The 17,621-nt window shown below is 42.9% G+C and overlaps 1 long non-coding RNA gene across 1 annotated transcript; it reads left to right on the top strand.

The window, feature by feature from the left end:
• Positions 1-824: 824 nt before the first annotated feature.
• LOC309361187 lies at positions 825-5,925 on the top strand. Its single transcript, XR_014164378.1, has 3 exons — positions 825-895; positions 5,419-5,503; positions 5,858-5,925. It is a non-coding gene; the product is annotated as an uncharacterized lncRNA (long non-coding RNA).
• The last annotated feature ends 11,696 nt before the right edge of the window (positions 5,926-17,621 follow it).

Below are 17,621 nucleotides of genomic sequence, written 5' to 3'. Positions count from 1 at the left end.
AGTGGGTGCACTGAAACTGCAGGCACTTCACTCCCTCTGCCCCTCTGTCTCCACTCCCAGGAAACAAGTCTGGGTTAGTGCTACCTCTGAACCCAGGTTCACCATTTATTTCTTTCCAAGCAAACCACAAGTGAGTTAGCCAAGAACAAACCTTGATTATGGCTCCCAGCATCACTCTGATAATATCCTCTATGCTTCTTTCATTGCTTAGGTGCTGATTGCTCACACCAAATTGCTTGACATCTCTGATCCTTAAATCCTGTAGCATCCTGAATCTCCTAACTGTGGAGGTAACTTGAAACTCTTTTTTTTCTTTTTTCTTTTTGCAAATGACGCAAGAGGTAGGAATGAGTCATTGAATGGAAGCTTCTGGACCTGATAGTGAAGGCACAGAACCACTTTGTGTGTGTTGACAGAAGGGGGACCCTTGAAACCAGGTCCCATTCCAATGTGATTTTGTTCCATGTCTTGTTTAAATATACGAGAGACCTCAGAGAGAGAAGGGGAAAGTGTCAGAGATACACAGAGAAGAATGGGAGGAAGAGAGAAGCAGGGTGTCACAGACGAAGAAAGAGGAATAAGGGGATGTCAGGGACAGAGAAGTGTGTGACAGAGAGGGGAGGGAGGGGGTGCCAAAGACAGAGAAAGAGGAAGAAGTAGTTTGTCAGAGACAGAGAAGTGAGTGGTCCATTCTCCACTGGCTTTGGCCTCTAACAGGTTAGTGTTGACGGAGTGTGGCCCTCAATAGGGAAAAAAATGTTCTCCAGCTCTGCTATGAAGGCTTACCAGATAAACGAATGGCCATTTTCCTTCTCTGCCCTTCCAGGTTTTAGATTTACATGACAACCAGCTGACCTCACTTCTTCCTGATATTGGCCAACTGACGTCTCTCCAGGTAAAAGAGACAAAACACATCCTGCGGGAGAATCCTGCTCTGAATTGTTTCTCATGTGCTGTGTCAGTGTTGTGACTCAGAAAGTATGGGAACTTTTCCATCTCTTTCGGGACTGTGAAGGCTCAGACTAGCCCCTCAAAATGGGATAGTGAAACCAGGGGCTGAATGGAAAGCCTCCTTACTGCTTGCGGCTAGGACCTTGCCCCCTTCATGGATCACTGCCTTGCCGTGGTGAAGGGGCTTGAATAACTCAGAGAAGCTATGAACTATGCCGAGCAGGGCACCCAAGATGAACAGGTCATAGTGGAGAGTTTTGACCAAACATGATCCACCTGGAGGAGGAACCGGCAAGCCACTCCAGTATCCCTGCCAAGAAAACTCCATGGACAAAGACAACAGGCATATAAAAGTTATGACGCTGGAAGATGAGCCCCTCAGGTCGGAAGGTGTCCAACATGCTACTGAGGAAGAGCAGAGGACAAGTACAAGTAGATTCAGAGCTGATGAAGCGGCTGGGCCAAAGCCGAAAGGACGCTCAGTTGCGGATATGCCTGGAAGCGAAAGGAAAGTCCAATGCTGTAAAGAAAAATATTGCATAGGAACCTGGAATGTAAGAACCATGAACCTTGGTAAGTTGGATGTGGTCAAAAATGAGATGGCAAGAATAAATATTGACATCCTGGGCATCAGTGAACTAAAATGGACGGGAATGGGCGAATTCAGTTCGGATGACTATCATATCTACTACTGTGGGCAAGAAATCCGTAAAAGAAATGGAGTGGCCCTCATAGTCAACAAAAGAGTGGCGAAAGTTGTACTGGGATGCAATCTCAAAAATGATAGAATGATCTCGATACAAATCCAAGGCAGACCTTTTAACATCACAGTAATCCACATTTATGCACCAACTACTGGTGCTGAAGAAACTGAAATTGACCAATTCTATGAAGACTTACAACACCTTCTAGAAGTGACACCAAAGAAGCATGTTCTTCTCATTATAGGGGATTGGAATGCTAAAGTAGGGAATCAAGAGATTAAAGAGATAAAACTGGCAAGTTTGGCCTTGGAGATCAAAACGAAGCAGGGCAAAGGCTAAACTGAAGAAAGTAGGAAAAACCACTGGGCCGGTAAGCTACAATCTAAATCAATTACCTTATGAATACACAGTGGAAGTGAGGAACAGGTTTAAGGATTTAGATTTGGTGGACAGAGTGCCTGAAAAACTATGGATGGAGGCTCGCAACAGAGGTCTGTTCAAGAAAATTGGAGATGTGAAAGGAACATTTCGTACAAAGATTACCATAATAAAGGACAAAAGTGGTAAGGACCTAACAGAAGCAGAAGACATCAAGAAGAGGTGGCAAGAATACACAGAGGAATTATACCAGAAAGATATGGATACACCCCAGGTAGTGTGGTTGCTGACCTTGAGCCAGACATCCTGGAGAGTGAAGTCAAATGGGCCTTAGAAAGCACTGCTAATAACAAGGCCAGTGGAAGTGATGATATTCCAGCTGAACTATTTAAAATTTTAAAAGATGATGCTGTTAAGGTGCTACACTCAATATGCCAGCAAATTTGGAAAACTCAGCAGTGGCCAGAGGATTGGAGAAGATCAGTCTACATCCCAATCCCAAAGAAGGGCAGTGTCAAAGAATGCTCCAGCTACCGCACAATTGCACTCATTTCACACGCTAGCAAGGTTATGCTTAAAATTCTACAAGGAAGGCTCTAGCAGTATGTGGACAGAGAACTCCCAGAAGTGCAATCTGGATTTAGAAGAGGCAGAGGAAGCAGAGACCAAATTGCAAACATGCGCTGGATTATGGAGAAAGCTAGAGAGTCCCAGAAAGACATCTACTTCTGCTTCATTGACTATGCAAAAGCCTTTGACTGTGCCGACCACAGCAAACTATGGCAAGTTCTTAAAGAAATGGGAGTGCCTGATCACCTCATCTGTCTCCTGAGAAATCTCTATGTGGGACAAGAAGCTACAGTTAGAACTGGATATGGAACAACTGATTGGTTCAAAATTGGGAAAGGAGTACAACAAGGCTGTATATTGTCTCCCTGCTTATTTAACTTATATGCAGAATTCATCATGCGAAAGGCTGGGCTGGATGAATCCCAAGCCGGAATTAAGATTGCCAGAAGAAACATCAACAACCTCAGATATGCAGATGACACAACCTTGATGGCAGAAAGTGAGGAGGAATTAAGGAACCATTTAATGAGGGTGAAAGAGGAGAGCGCAAAAAATATGGTCTGAAGCTCAACATCAAAAAAACGAAGATCATGGCCACTGGTTCCATCACCTCCTGGCAAATAGAAGGGGAAGAAATGGAGGCAGTGAGAGATTTTACTCTCTTGGGCTCCCTGATCACTGCAGATGGTGACAGCAGCCACGAAATTAAAAGACGTCTGCTTCTTGGGAGAAAAGCAATGGCAAACCTAGACAGCATCTTAAAAAGCAGAGACATCACCTTGCCAACAAAGGTCCGTAGAGTTAAAGCTATGGTTTTCCCAGTAGTGATGTATGGAAGTGAAAGCTGGACCATAAAGAAGGCTGATCGCCGAAGAATTGATGCTTTTGAATTATGGTGCTGGAGGAGACTCTTGAGAGTCCCATGGACTGCAAGAAGATCAAACCTCTGCATTCTGAAGGAAATCAGCCCTGAGTGCTCACTGGAAGGACAGATCCTGAAGCTGAGGCTCCAATACTTTGGCCACCTCATGAGACGAGAAGACTGCCTGGAAAAGACCCTGATGTTGGGAAAGATGGAGGGCACAAGGAGAAGGGGACGGCAGAGGACGAGATGGTTGGATGGTGTTCTCAAAGCTACCAACATGAGTTTGACGAAACTGCGGGAGGCAGTGGAGGACAGAGGTGCCTGGCGTGCTCTGGTCCATGGGGTCACGAAGAGTCGGACAGGACTAAATGACTAAACCACAACAACAAAGGACCTTGCTGGGTGAGCTATCACAGAGCAGAAACAGAGAGAAACCTGTGTGGAACATCAGCCCATGTGACTGGCTGCCAGTGTGAAACCTGCTCGTTGGCCAGGTCTCTATGAATACCAAGAGCCTGGCATTCCTGTTTTTTTTTTTTTTTTTTAAAGTTTTTATATCCTGACATTCTCTCACGTTGGGACTCAAAGTGGCTTCCAACATTCAAAAGAATCATTGTAAAATACAAATAAAATCAGACCAGTTTAAAAAATAGCTTAAATACATCAAAACACAATTAGAACCAGCAGTTAAAATCCAATTTGCCCTGACAGTAGCTGAATGATCAGTATCATCTGCACCTTAGTTTCCAAAGGTCCATCCGTCTATTGGCGGCAGGATAGCAAAGAGGGAGCCAGTCTAACCTCTCTTGGGAGCGAATGCTACAATCGGGGTGCAGTTTCTTTCTTGTGTCACCACAAACAAAGCTTCCAATGTTGATTGGACCATGAGAAGGTGCTGCCATGGACTGGCTGGACACAGGTATGGTGGGAGGCACCTGCTGCGGAACCCCCAAGGGACAAAGTTCTCAGAGTCCGGGGATTGGTGGTGGGACGACAATGCATGGTCAGAGGGAGAAGCCTGGAGGAGGAGGTGTTGAAAGCTGAAGCACTAACAGGTTCTAGTGAGCAGGGGGAGTCTGTGACAGAGAGAAGTCCAGAATCAGAAGCAGAGGAAGAAGCAGGACAGGAAGGAGACCAAGAGGCAGAGCGGAGTCAGGCTGGTGAAGATACCAGGATGTCTCCCCCTCCTGCTGCCACAAGCTCTGCTCCCCTCCCCCTGGTCTCCCAGGACCAGGAGAGGCACAAAGAGGGAGGAGCAGAGACAGGTGCATTAGCAGAATATCAGATTGCTTGGGTAGGATCTTGGGAAGAATCTAGGGGAGGAGGAGATTTAGGCAGCCGTGGGAATGTGGGGACCTTCAGCCTCCACAACTGCCTCATAGGGGCAGAGTTGCTGTGATTATTAGTCAAAACAAAAAAAATTCCTTCCAGTAGCACCTTAAAGACCAACTAAGTTAGTTCTTGGTATGAGCTTTCGTGTGCATGCACACTTCTTCAGATACACATCTGAAGAAGTGTGCATGCACACGAAAGCTCATACCAAGAACTAACTTAGTTGGTCTTTAAGGTGCTACTGGAAGGAATTTTTTTTGTTTTGACTATGGCAGACCAACACGGCTACCTATCTGTAACTGTGATCATTAGGTCTGACACCCCTCAGCTGACCTTGTTTCTTCTAAGAAGGAGTTAACTTCATTTACTCTGATTTATTGCTGGCTGGCTCCCTTACAAGTGCTCACCTGAGGATCTTAGCACTTGAGGTTTTAGCAGGGTCATCAAAACAAGACATTTTGTCTCCTGCCCTCAAGACCAGGCTGCTGAACTCAAGAGACTCAGCACTCTGTAAAGTGCACCCTCTGACTTGGATTTCACAGGAATCTCCTACTGCCTCTCCCTAATGGAACAGGAAGGAGACCAACCCCTCTTGTTTCTGCTCTCTGTCCTTGATAGGCCCTGAACTTTGAAAAGAATCTATTGAAGGCCCTTCCAGATTCGATAGGGGACCTTGTCCAGCTGCAGACGCTTAATCTGAAAGGTAGGAGGAAATGCCTCAGGCTGCAATCCGCAGGGATACGGGAACATATTTCACACTAATAAAAACACACAAAAATAGATTTATAAATAGTTGTAGTAAAAACACCCAATTCCTGCATCTGCCCAAACGCCTGGGGTAACCAAGAATGTTGTTGCCTGGTGCCCAAGCAGTGACAAGGCTGGTACCAGACGGGACTTCCCCAGGGCAGCATTTTCCATTCTAGGGGTCGATAGGAAAAGAATTGAAAATAAAACTTCTGACATCATCAAGCCATTATACAAATACACACACACACACATATATCCAAGAAGTGCATTAATATCTGCGTCTTGCACATTCTGCCGTTTCTGGCAGGCAACAAGCTGAAGGAACTGCCAGCCTCCCTAGCCTACGGACCTTAGACATCAGCGAAAACCTAATGCAGGAGTTGCTGCAGGCACTGTCTCACATCCGTAAGAGAGTCTGTGTACTGGTCCAGTAAACGCTTCCGCTGCGCAACCAGCAACAGTTCTCTTTGCAGAGCATTAATTAAGTCCAGTGCAGAGATTCTTGTTGCAGTACAAGCTTCAAAGTCTCAGCAGCAAAGAAATAACGACACAGGGAAGCCTGTCTTTCCAAAGACAGGTTTCTTGCAGAAAGATAACAGAAACACCTCCGGAGCTTTCAGACATTTTTGCTTCACGCCCCGCAGGCAGAGAAAACAAACACTCTTTATATACTGAGCAACTTAACAACTTAACGAGCTTGACTACTTAAAGTCACATGACATTGCTAACTTGCCAGCGTCTTAGGTTTCACACCATAACAATCCGAACACTGGAGCTACGTGCCCAAAGATGTTTTTGCTTTGTTTGTGTTTGTGTGATGCAAAATTCATATTGAGCGGGAGGAAGAGGTCAATATGGAGCTGGAAAGGAAAGCTTTGCTTCTTTCAGATCATACTAGGATGGGTATAAGCAGCTCTTTTCTTCCTCTTTGCATTTAGAGTGCTTGTGTGCCAATCTAGCCTTGTACAAAGGGCATGAATCTCAAGACTTCTCCTGCATTGCTCATCAACTAAGACCCTCCTGCGTCTGTTGCTGAAGTGTGTTGTGATTACATCAGTAGTTTAGTGGCCAGTTCAGAAGTGCAGGGTCCCTTCTTGATGGTCAAAGCCATGCCCCTTCACAGCTATATCCCTTTCTAAAATGCAACAGTTTTATAATTAGACAGTAATAATAATTAGTGATGCATTGCAACAATCAATGCAGATCTTCATTTGTTGCCTTTCAGCTAGATCTTCCATTTACTGTGCAGGAACTGTGCAAATGATCTGGAGTCCTCCAACATCTTCTCTCAGAGTGACTTAAGTTGTGATTCTCTTGGAAGTTCCATTGTACCTAACAGAACTTTCACACTATTCTCTAGAAACCAAAGCAGCTTTTGTTTTCAGGGTTCCTAAATGCTTAACTGTGGAGCTCGCATAACTCTTTCTCTTCAGTATTTTCCCTGCTTGCTTTCTCCAGAGTGATCCTTGGAGCTAGTCCTCAGAGGATGACTCCTCTTCCTTTCATTCTGATTAGCTCAAATCAACACAAAGGCTAAGACTTCTTCCCAGTGGCTAAAACACCCCCTTTTATGTGGATTGGGTGACATTGGGGACTGGGGCCATGGGGGGGGGGATAGTAATGGGTCTTCAACCTTCCATGACTCTGGACCACTGCATTTCTGGGTTGCACAAAAGAGAAGAGGTTGTAGCCAACTAAGTTCTGCTCAGAGTAGACCCATCAAAATCAATGGGTCAAAGTCATTTGTTACCTTTCAAAGCATCTACTCTGAGTAGGACTAGTACAGGAGACAACCGATGGCCTTTTTGGCAGTGGCTCCTTGATTTTAAAATGCCCTTCCTAGAGGAGCTCTACAGACCTTGCAATTTTTCCAGCAATTGGTTAAGACTTTATTGTTGACCAGGACAATTTGAAAGGGGTTCTGTTTGCTTTCAGCCAGCTTTTGGGTTCTACGTGGCTGCCTTTCAGTCAGTTTTCTTGTTTTCTGAGGGATTATATTTTTCCTTTTATTGCATTTCATCATCATTATTGTGAGCCATCCTGGGATCTGCTTCAAGGAAGGCATTTTGGATGATGTTAAAATGCATTTCAAAATAACTTTTTTTTGTCCAACTCAAAAGGAATTTTGCAGGGCTAGAAAAGGTTCAGAAATTAGCAGCTAGGAGGATAAAAGGGATGGAGCAACTCCCCTGTGAGAGAAGGTGTCAGGGGCTCAGGAGCAGAGGCACAGGAGAGGGAGGAAATGGAGTGCGAGGGGGAGGAATCCGAGGGGAGCGTAGGCGATGACAGTGGTCCGAGGGATTCCCTGAGTCTCTCCAGCGAATCGGAAGATTCACAGAAGGGGGCGCCCATGGCCAGGGCAAGGGGGGTGCCTAGGGGGACACCCCAGGAAGAAGGGGCCAGAGGGGACTCAGAGAGCAGCAGTTGGAAATCAGGACCAGCTTCCCCACCAAAGCGCAGTGGGGGGGAGGAGTCCCAGGTATCGGGATCAGGCTGCTCACCACCAGCGAGAGGAGATGAGTCAGGATTGACCACGCCTCCATCGGAGAGCGCGGAAACGGTCGAGAGGAAGGTTGGAGGCTGGGCGCGCGCGCCAAGTTCAAATGTACAGGCGAGCGGCACAACAGGTAGCCCGGATAGGGAACCAGGTCCTAAAGCCCGCCGGAAGGAGGGACAAGAGTCAGGGGGGTCAGCGTCAGAAGAGTCCAGAAAAGAGGAGACCCCGGGGGGCAGAAGGACCCAGAGGAGGAAAGAACAACGGAAGAGGTGGAGTAAGGCTAGAGTCTTAAACTGATGTACAGGGGGCGGAGACTCAGACGGAGCTTCGCCGGTCTAGGTTCTAGACGTAGAGCTGCACGCTGCGGCTTGTAAATGGAAACTGAACTTCAATAAAGACTTTCGTACATTACCACCGGCTGGCGTTGGTCCTCTGTGAGCTGGGACCTAGAGGCAGCTCTGACAGAAGGTTACAATGTTTGGGCCTTTTTTGGTCGGAGCGAAACAGTATAAACTTAAAGCATTTGCAGATGACCTAGTTTTGACCCTACAGGAGCCAGAGTCTAGTACGAAAAGGGTATTACAACTGATTCAGGAGTTTGGTCGGGTGGCGGGATTTAAACTTAACAAGCAGAAAACCAAGGTATTGGAAAAAAATTTGACACCTTTAGAATCAGAAAGGTTTCAGAAAGAGACAGAGCTAAACGTGGTTAAAAAAGTAAGATACCTAGGGGTAAACATAACAGCGAAGAATATGAGTCTATTTAAGGATAACTATGAAAAATGCTGGTCTGAAATTAAAAGGGATTTAGAAGTTTGGTCAAGTTTGAAACTTTCCTTGTCAGTACGAATTGCTGCTATAAAGATGAATGTATTGCCAAAAATGCTGTTTTTGTTCCAGACTTTACAGATTGTGGATAAAATGGAGTGTTTTGGGAGGTGGCAAAGAGATATTTCCAAATTTGTCTGGCAGGGCAAAAAGCCCAGAATTAAGTTTAAGATACTAACTGATGCTAAAGAAAGAGGGGGCTTTGCCCTGCCAGACTTAAAGTTGTACTATGAATCAGCAGCTTTCTGCTGGTTGAAAGACTGGCTGCTTCTTGAAAACACTGAGGTTTTGGATCTGGAAGGTTTTAACAATGCTTATGGATGGCATGCATATTTGTGGTACGACAAGGTTAAAATCCATAAGGCTTTCAAGAACCATATTGTCAGGAAAGCAGTGTTCAATCTCTGGATAAAATATAAAGACTTATTGGAAAATAAGACCCCAAGGTGGTTATCACCAATGGAAGCTAAGGCCCGGAAAAGACTCAATATGGAGGCCAAATGGCCGAAATATTGGGAAATAATAGAAAAAGATGGAGATAATTGGAGGTTGCAGAGTTTGGAGAAATTAAAAGATAAAGTGCGAGATTGGTTACATTATGCTCAGATCAAAGAAGTTTTCAAGTTGGATAAAAAGATAGGATTCCAGGTGGAAAAATCAAAGTTAGAAACGGAATTGTTAGAACCTAAGACTAAGGTACTTTCAAGAATGTATAATTTGCTGCTAAAATGGAATACACAAGATGAAACGGTCAAATCGGCTATGATAAAATGGGCACAGGACATTGGGTACAATATCATGTTTGCTGACTGGGAAAGGTTATGGACCACCGGTTTGAAATTCACGGCATGTAATGCCTTGAAAGAAAATATTATGAAAATGATATATAGGTGGTACATGACCCCAGTCAAGCTTGCAAAAATATACCATTTGTCTGATAATAAATGTTGGAAATGTAAAGAAACTGAAGGAACATTCTTTCACCTCTGGTGGACCTGCCCTAGAGTTAAGGCTTTCTGGGAAATGATATATAACGAGTTGAAAAAGGTATTTAAGTATACCTTCCCTAAGAAACCAGAGGCCTTTCTTTTGGGCATCGTCGGCCAGAGGGTGTTAAAGAAGGACCGAACATTTTTTATGTATGCAGCAACAGCAGCAAGGATACTTGTCGCCAAGCACTGGAAAACCCAAGATTTGCCCACGCTAGAAGAATGGCAGATGCAACTGATAGACTATATGGAGTTAGCAGAAATGACTGGCAGAATCCGAGACCTGGGAGAAGAGGCCGTGGAGGAGGACTGGAAGAGATTTAAGGACTATTTACAAAAATATTGTAAATTGTATGAATGTTAAGAAAGATGTAAGATTATTAACAATATAGCACCAATAAGCTAGTTAAAAGGAATATGAAGATAAATGAAAATATAAGAAAAGATAAATTTTGGATAAATATTATGTTAAAATTAAGCTTTTAATGTTTGGGTTAAATTATCTAAAATTAGGGATACAATATTGGAAAATTATAATATAAGAATTGAAACAAGGTGATAAATTGCTGGGTAAAGCTCGAAAATTTGGAACGCAGGAACGAGAGATGCGAGGAAGTCCAAAGAAGTGAAGAAAGTATGGTTATTGTAAAATTATATGTTATTTTGTTTGTTTTTTATATTGTATTAAGAAAATTTTTAATAATTGTTGTTGGGTTTTTTTAAAAAAACAATGTTTGGGCCTTTTTAGTTAGAGGAAAGACAGGTAAATGTCAGGAGGGGGACATGATAGGGGTATATACAGGTGAAACTCGAAAAATTAGAATATCGTGGAAAAGTTCATTTATTTCAGTAATTCAACTTAAAAGGTGAAACTAATATATGAGATAGACTCATGACATACAAAGCGAGATATGTCAAGCCTTTATTTGTTATAATTGTGACGATTATGGGGTACAGCTGATAAAAACCCCAAATTAACAATCTCAGAAAATTAGAATATTGTGAAAAGGTGCAGTAGCTATTCAATCCATAATACCTGCAATGGGTTCAGTAGGAAGCACAATCATGGGGAGGGCTGCTGACCTGACAGTTGTGCAGAAAGCCAGCATTGAAACTTCCGGAGGTGGCGCCAACGGCAATGGCGGTCTCCTTCTGATACAGAAGGGGAAGCTCCGTGGAAATTGGGTCTATCCGCTGCAGCGAAGCGGAGACCCTTCCAAAAACCGCAGGCGAGCAAAGCCAGCGACTGTGGGACTCGGCGGGCACCTTTGCGGGCCCCCCCCCGCTCGGTAAAGGGGCTTGTCAAAAAGCTCCGGAGCGAGACGGGGGTGTGCTGCGCGGTGCTGAGAGTTAATCGCTACTTCTGCGGAGCGAAGCTGCACAGCTGATGCCGGAGAGCGCTGACCTTTTTCCTTTGAAAATTCGGCTCTAAAACTACAACCCGTGAGTAAGATCTTTTAAAAGGGGAAGATCAAAGGATTTGTTTGCTTTGATCGGCGCAAGGAACTTGAATTTGGCACTGAAGCGGGAAGGCGCAAAAAGGAAGTCCGTCTTCCGGTTTTGTAGATAGGACTGAAGCAAAGACTTTTGAAGCTGAGAACTTGGAAAGTTAAGTTAAAAGGAGTTAAATTTTAATGTCCAGAATAAGTACCCCCCTCAGAGTGGGGGGGAGGAGAAGAAAGTTTCGGATTGAAGGAAAAAGGGTGAGGGGAAATAAAGACCACCGCTTAATCCCTGATATTGGACTGCCAGAGACAGCAGGGAAAGTTTTGCACCATTTAAAGACATTGTTACTACATGAGATTACTCTGTAACTGAACTGATATTACTGAAGGACTTTCTTGGTAACTGTTGCTTTTGACTGAAGGTACTATTGCATATAGAAATAAGTTATTTTGAAAAGAACATTGTTGCCAAGGAGCTCCCCTAGAGGAGGTTTGTGATACAACTGGGGACTTTCCATTACAGCTGGCCAGGAAATTTTCCCACCACTAAAGAATTCGAACTGTGAGAGCGACCTTGAGTTTCAAAGATTAAGTAATGGATCAACTTCAACCACAGGAAAAATCTCAGGAAAAATCCTCAAAGATAAAAACCAGGCTGCAGCAATGAAGACAATCAGTAGTAGCCCCACCTGTTTTAGAAAAGGAAGAATTTGGACAGCCTGGAGCAAAAGGTGGGGGCTCTGAAGAGACATTAAATGCATCACTAGACAAAATATTTGGAGCTTTGGAAAAACTGTCAGCTAAAATTGATGTAAACACTACAACTATTAGCTCCAATACACAGGCCATTGACCGTTTGCTGCAGGAATCTAAATTGACAAGAAAAATTGCTGAGGAGGCAAAAGAGAAGGTGCAGGCGATAGAAGAAAGGATACAGCCAATTAATAAAGAACTTGAGGACCATAAGGCACAACTGTCCTTGATTGAATTGAGACATAAACAGACTAATTTAAGGATCAGGTCGGTATCAGAACAGGAACAAGATAATTTAAGTGAATTTTTGACACAGGAATTTGAAGATTTCTGGGGGCTTGAACAGGACAAAGATTTTAAGATAGTGACTGCCTTCAGACTGGGTAAAGGCGGCAGAGGGGGAAGAAAAAATAGGGCAAGAGACTGCCTGATCACACTCAGACCTAAGAAGAGAGAGACAATATATTGGGCCTTCACTATCAGAAATCATTGGAGATAGAAGACGCAAGGATTGAAATTTTTAAAGATATCCCAAAACATCTTTTAGATCTCAGAGCAAAATACGGAGACCTAGTGTATCTGTTAAGAAGAAATAGCATCATTTTTAGGTGGGAGTTTCCACAAGGCCTGTCTTTTACCTACAAAGGGAAAAAGGTGAAGATAAGATCAGAGGAAGATAAAGTGAGATTTTTGAAAGACCAAGAAGAAAACCTACAAAAAGAGGCAGAGGAAAGAGAACCGAAGATACCAAGACCAGGAGCTTTGGACCTAGGGAAGACACCATTGGGACTGGATAAATCAGAGAAAGTGATACCACCCACAGATCAAGAACAACTGTTGGGAGCTGTTGGAGGGAATATAGAATAACCTCCACAATGTGTCTGCGGGTACTAAGTTGGAACATTTGTGGTTTGAACTCCCCTGATAAAAGGAAAAGAATCTTTCATTTATTAAAAAAGGAAAAATTGGACTTGATTTGTCTGCAAGAAACTCATGTGACCAGAATACACAGGAAGGTATTAATTAATAAAAGATTAGGCCAAGAATTTATCTCATCAGACAAAGTTTAAAAAAGAGGAGTTGTGATTTATGCAAAAGAAAGTTTATCACCAAAATTTATTTTTAAAGATGACCAAGGAAGATTTGTGGCAATTGAGATACAATCTCAAGGAGAGAGACTCTTGATAGTAGGGGTTTATGCACCAAATGAGGGGAAATCAGAATTCTTTAAGAAACTGCACGAGACATTGTTGGACTTTATGGACTACAACATCATCATGCTCGGAGATATGAATGGGGTGGTATCGACAAATATGGATAAGTCAGAAAGACAGGTGGTGACAAAAGATGGAAGACTACCGAAAACCTTTTTTGAAATGACAGACAATATGGACTTGATTGACTCTTGGAGAACTAAGAACCCCCTAGGTAGAGAGGGGACTTTCTTTTCTGAAGCCCAAAAGACCTGGACAAGAATTGACCAAATCTGGATAACCAGAGGAATGGTTCCCAAGATCCGAAAAGTGGAAATCTGCCCAAAAATCTGCTCCGACCATAACCCTGTGAAAATGGAAATGAAATTAACACCGACTGGTTCCTTCAGATGGAGGGTGAATGACACCTTGTTTAGAGATACAGAAATTACCAAAAAGGCCAAAAAAACTATAAAAGACTATTTTGAGATAAATTTGAAGACATCGGTCAAAAAAAGAGTAATCTGGGACGCAAGTAAAGCTGTAATGAGAGGGTTTCTGATACAACAGAATGCAATAAAAAGGAGAACTCAAGAGGAGAAAAAAGAAAAGATTTTGGAAAAGATAAGAGAAGGAGAGAAGAGACTTAGAGCTAAACCAAAATCACAAGAGATTCTGAGAGAAATTAAATTACACCAAGTACAATATATGAAAATGATTAATCAAGACATTGAATGGAAAATTAAACAGATGAGACAAAAGACTTTTGAATCAGCTAACAAATGTGGGAAGCTGCTAGCGTGGCAGTTGAAGAAGAGACAAAAGTTAAATACGGTTACAAATCTTGAGGTGGAAGGAAAGAACATACAGAACCCACAGGAGATTAGAAGTTGCTTCCAGAGATACTTTAAACAACTTTATACAAAAGGGCCACAGATTGAGACAAAAATTGACCAATTTTTGAAAGTTAATGGATTACAAAAAATCTCTCAAGAAAACAAAGTGTTATTGAACCATAAAATAACTGAACAAGAGGTGGAAGGTGCGATTCAGAACATGCAATTAGGCAAATCTCCAGGGCCTGATGGATTGACCTCTAAATACTATAGAACCTTGAAAGACTACCTAATTCAACCACTAAAGGAGGTGTGCAACGACATTATGGAGGGGGGAAAAGTGCCTGAGTGCCTGAGTCGTGGAAAGAAGCCCATATCACACTTGCCTGAGTCGTGGAAAGAAGCCCATATCACACTTATACCGAAAACTGAGTCTGAAAAGACACAACTCAAGAACTACCGCCCCATATCCTTGCTTAATGTGGATTATAAAATTTTTGCTGACATTTTGGCTAAAAGACTGAAAAGAGTATTGGCAGAGGTTATACATAAAGATCAGGCAGGCTTTCTCCCTGGCAGACATTTATCAGAAAATATGAGGAATATAATTAATATTCTAGAAAAACTGCAGGTGAATATCAACACTAAAGCAGTGTTGATATTTGTAGATGCGGAGAAAGCCTTTGACAATATTTCCTGGAGCTTTATGAAGAAGAATCTTCAGGGGATGGGGGTCGGACAAAACTTTGAAAATGGTATAGGTGTGATTTATTCTGAACAAAAGGCCAAACTGATAGTTAACAACGTGGTGACAGAGGAATTTAAAATAGAGAAAGGGACACGACAATATAAGATATATTGGCCTTAAAAATAAATATAAGATATAAGGGACACGACAAGGCTGCCCAATTTCCCCATTGCTCTTTATTTCAGTTCTGGAGGTTTTGCTGAATATGATTAGAAGGGACCAGTTGATTCAGGGTATTCAGGTCGGAGTTAAACAATATAAACTTAAGGCCTTTGCAGATGACCTAGTATTGACATTGCAAGAGCCAGAAAGAGGGCCCTAGAAGTAATCCAGGATTTTTATTTTATTTTTTTTGAATTTATTACGGTCGTAGGCCCATACAGGTAAAAACAACACATAAGTAACAGCTTGTGGACGTGGGAAAAAAACAGCCGCTAAAACACCACTATAACAATAAAATACTATAAGATAGAATGGCATACTACGCCTTAGTTAGCTTGTAGTGCTCCTTGGCGTCGCTTTTGGGTAAGGACAGCGACCAGGAACCTAGCCACTTTCAGGGTCGTATGAGTATCCTTATCCTGCAAGATTTGGGCAAGGTGGAATTTTGGTGGGGTACCCTCTAGTTTCTGTATGATTGATCCCAACAAATTTGCCCGTGGCACATTGAACAAGGGGCAAGTGAACATAATGTGCTGGAGCGACTCCGGCATCTCCTTATCACATTCGCACGTGGCGGGGGCTTGGCCCTTTGAGAATCTATGTCTCAGGACGTTGGAGGGAAAAACGTTGAACCTCGCTTTGGTGAAGGCCAGTCTATGGGCAACAGTCGAAAGGGAGGAGAGGTATGATGGAACGCAGTAAGTTAAAGTGATACCAATGTTCTGGGGCGAACAAACACCTCCCCCCAGCGTATAATTTCGCTGTATATCGATGTCATCCAGTCTTTGGTGGATCAGTCTTTGAGCAGTGATTTGGTCTAGTTTTAGGGAATCTGAGGGAGAGATTCCATAACTCAGGAGTTTGGCATGAATTCTACTATTCCAAAGGCTAGAGAATTCGTCTCGCCATAAGCATTGGACAAGGTAGTGGTTTGGTAATCTATGCCACAATGATAACCAATAATTGAAGACTTGTTTCCACAGGCAAGTTTCTAAGGATGCGATCTTCAATTCTAGTCGCATGGCTGCGTTGCTTACGCACAGGGGGAGCATTAGGATCCGACGTAGAAATTGGTTTTGCAGTGTCTCAAGAGGAGCAAGATCTGTCATCACGGCCCAGAGCGGGGCAGCATAAGCAAGCACGGCAACCACTTTTGCCTTGAACACCTTTAGGGCCGAGGGAACATGCAAAGCTCCATCCGAAAAAAAGAATCGGAGGAGCGCATATGACAGAGTTTTGGCCTTGTTAAGTAGGTGTTGAATTTGAGCTTTCCACCCCAAATTGTATTGAAAAATAACTCCTAGGTGTTGAAATTTTAGGACTTGCTCTATTTTTGCTCCACCAAGCTTCCATTCGTATAATCTCCGGCTTCTGGAGAAAATCAGAATCTTGGATTTAACATGGTTGACGGTTAATTGGTTGAGTTGACAATACGTGGCAAAGATCTTCAGAGCTCTGGTTAGTCCAACACGTGTATAAGATAGAATTACCGCGTCGTCCGCATATAAAAGGAGTGGGCAGCATATAAAAGGAGTGGGCAGCCAGGAATTTGGTCAAGTAGCAGGTTTTAAGCTGAATAAGTCAAAAACTAAGGTTTTGGAGAAGAATTTGACACCAATAGAGAGGGAGAGGTTTCAGAAGGAGACAGATTTAACATTGGTAAAAAAGGTAAAATACCTGGGGGTGAATATGACCGCTAAGAATGTGAACCTATTTAAAGACAATTATGAGAAATGTTGGTCAGAAGTCAAAAAAGATTTAGAAACTTGGTCAAATTTGAAGCTTTCCTTGCTGGGTCGTATTGCTGTTATCAAGATGAATGTATTGCCGAGAATGTTATTTTTATTTCAATCATTGCAAATTATCGACAAGATGGATTGTTTTAAGAAGTGGCAGAGAGATATATCTAGATTTGTCTGGCAGGGCAAAAAGCCCAGAATAAAATATAAGTTACTTACAGATGCCAAAGTTAGGGGGGGGGGGTTGCCCTGCCAGACTTGAAACTCTATTATGAATCAGCAGCTTTTTGCTGGCTGAAGGAATGGCTACTTCTTGAAAACACAGATGTTTTAGATCTTGAGGGGTATGATAATGTATTTGGGTGGCATGCATACTTGTGGTACGGCAAGGTAAAAGCGCATAAGGCATTTAAAAATCATATTGTCGGAAAGCACTGTTCAGTGTCTGGATTAGATATAAAGACATTTTGGAGAGTAAAACCCCAAGGTGGCTTTCACCTATGGAAGCGAAAGCTTTGAAAAAACTTAATATGGAGGACAAGTGGCCAAAATATTGGGAAATTTTAGAACAGGAAGGTGACAAATTGAAATTGCAGAGTTATGAGAAGCTTAAAGAGAAGGTGCGAGACTGGTTACACTAATTTCAAATAAGAGAGGTTTTTAACCAGGATAAAAAGTGGGTTTCCAGGTGGAAAGATCAAAGTTAGAGACAGAATTGTTAGAACCCAATGCTAAGATTCTATCAAGAATGTATAATTTGCTGCTGAAATGGAACACTGAGGAAGAAACAGTAAAATCGGCAATGATAAAATGGGCACAAGACATAGGCCATAATATCATGTTTGCTGACTGGGAGAAGTTGTGGACCACCAGGATTAAAT

This window comes from Podarcis melisellensis, assembly GCF_964234715.1.
Source record: "Podarcis melisellensis genome assembly, chromosome: W".
Classification (NCBI taxonomy): Eukaryota; Metazoa; Chordata; class Lepidosauria; order Squamata; family Lacertidae; genus Podarcis; species Podarcis melisellensis.
This window is presented reverse-complemented; position numbering and strand designations above follow the sequence as displayed.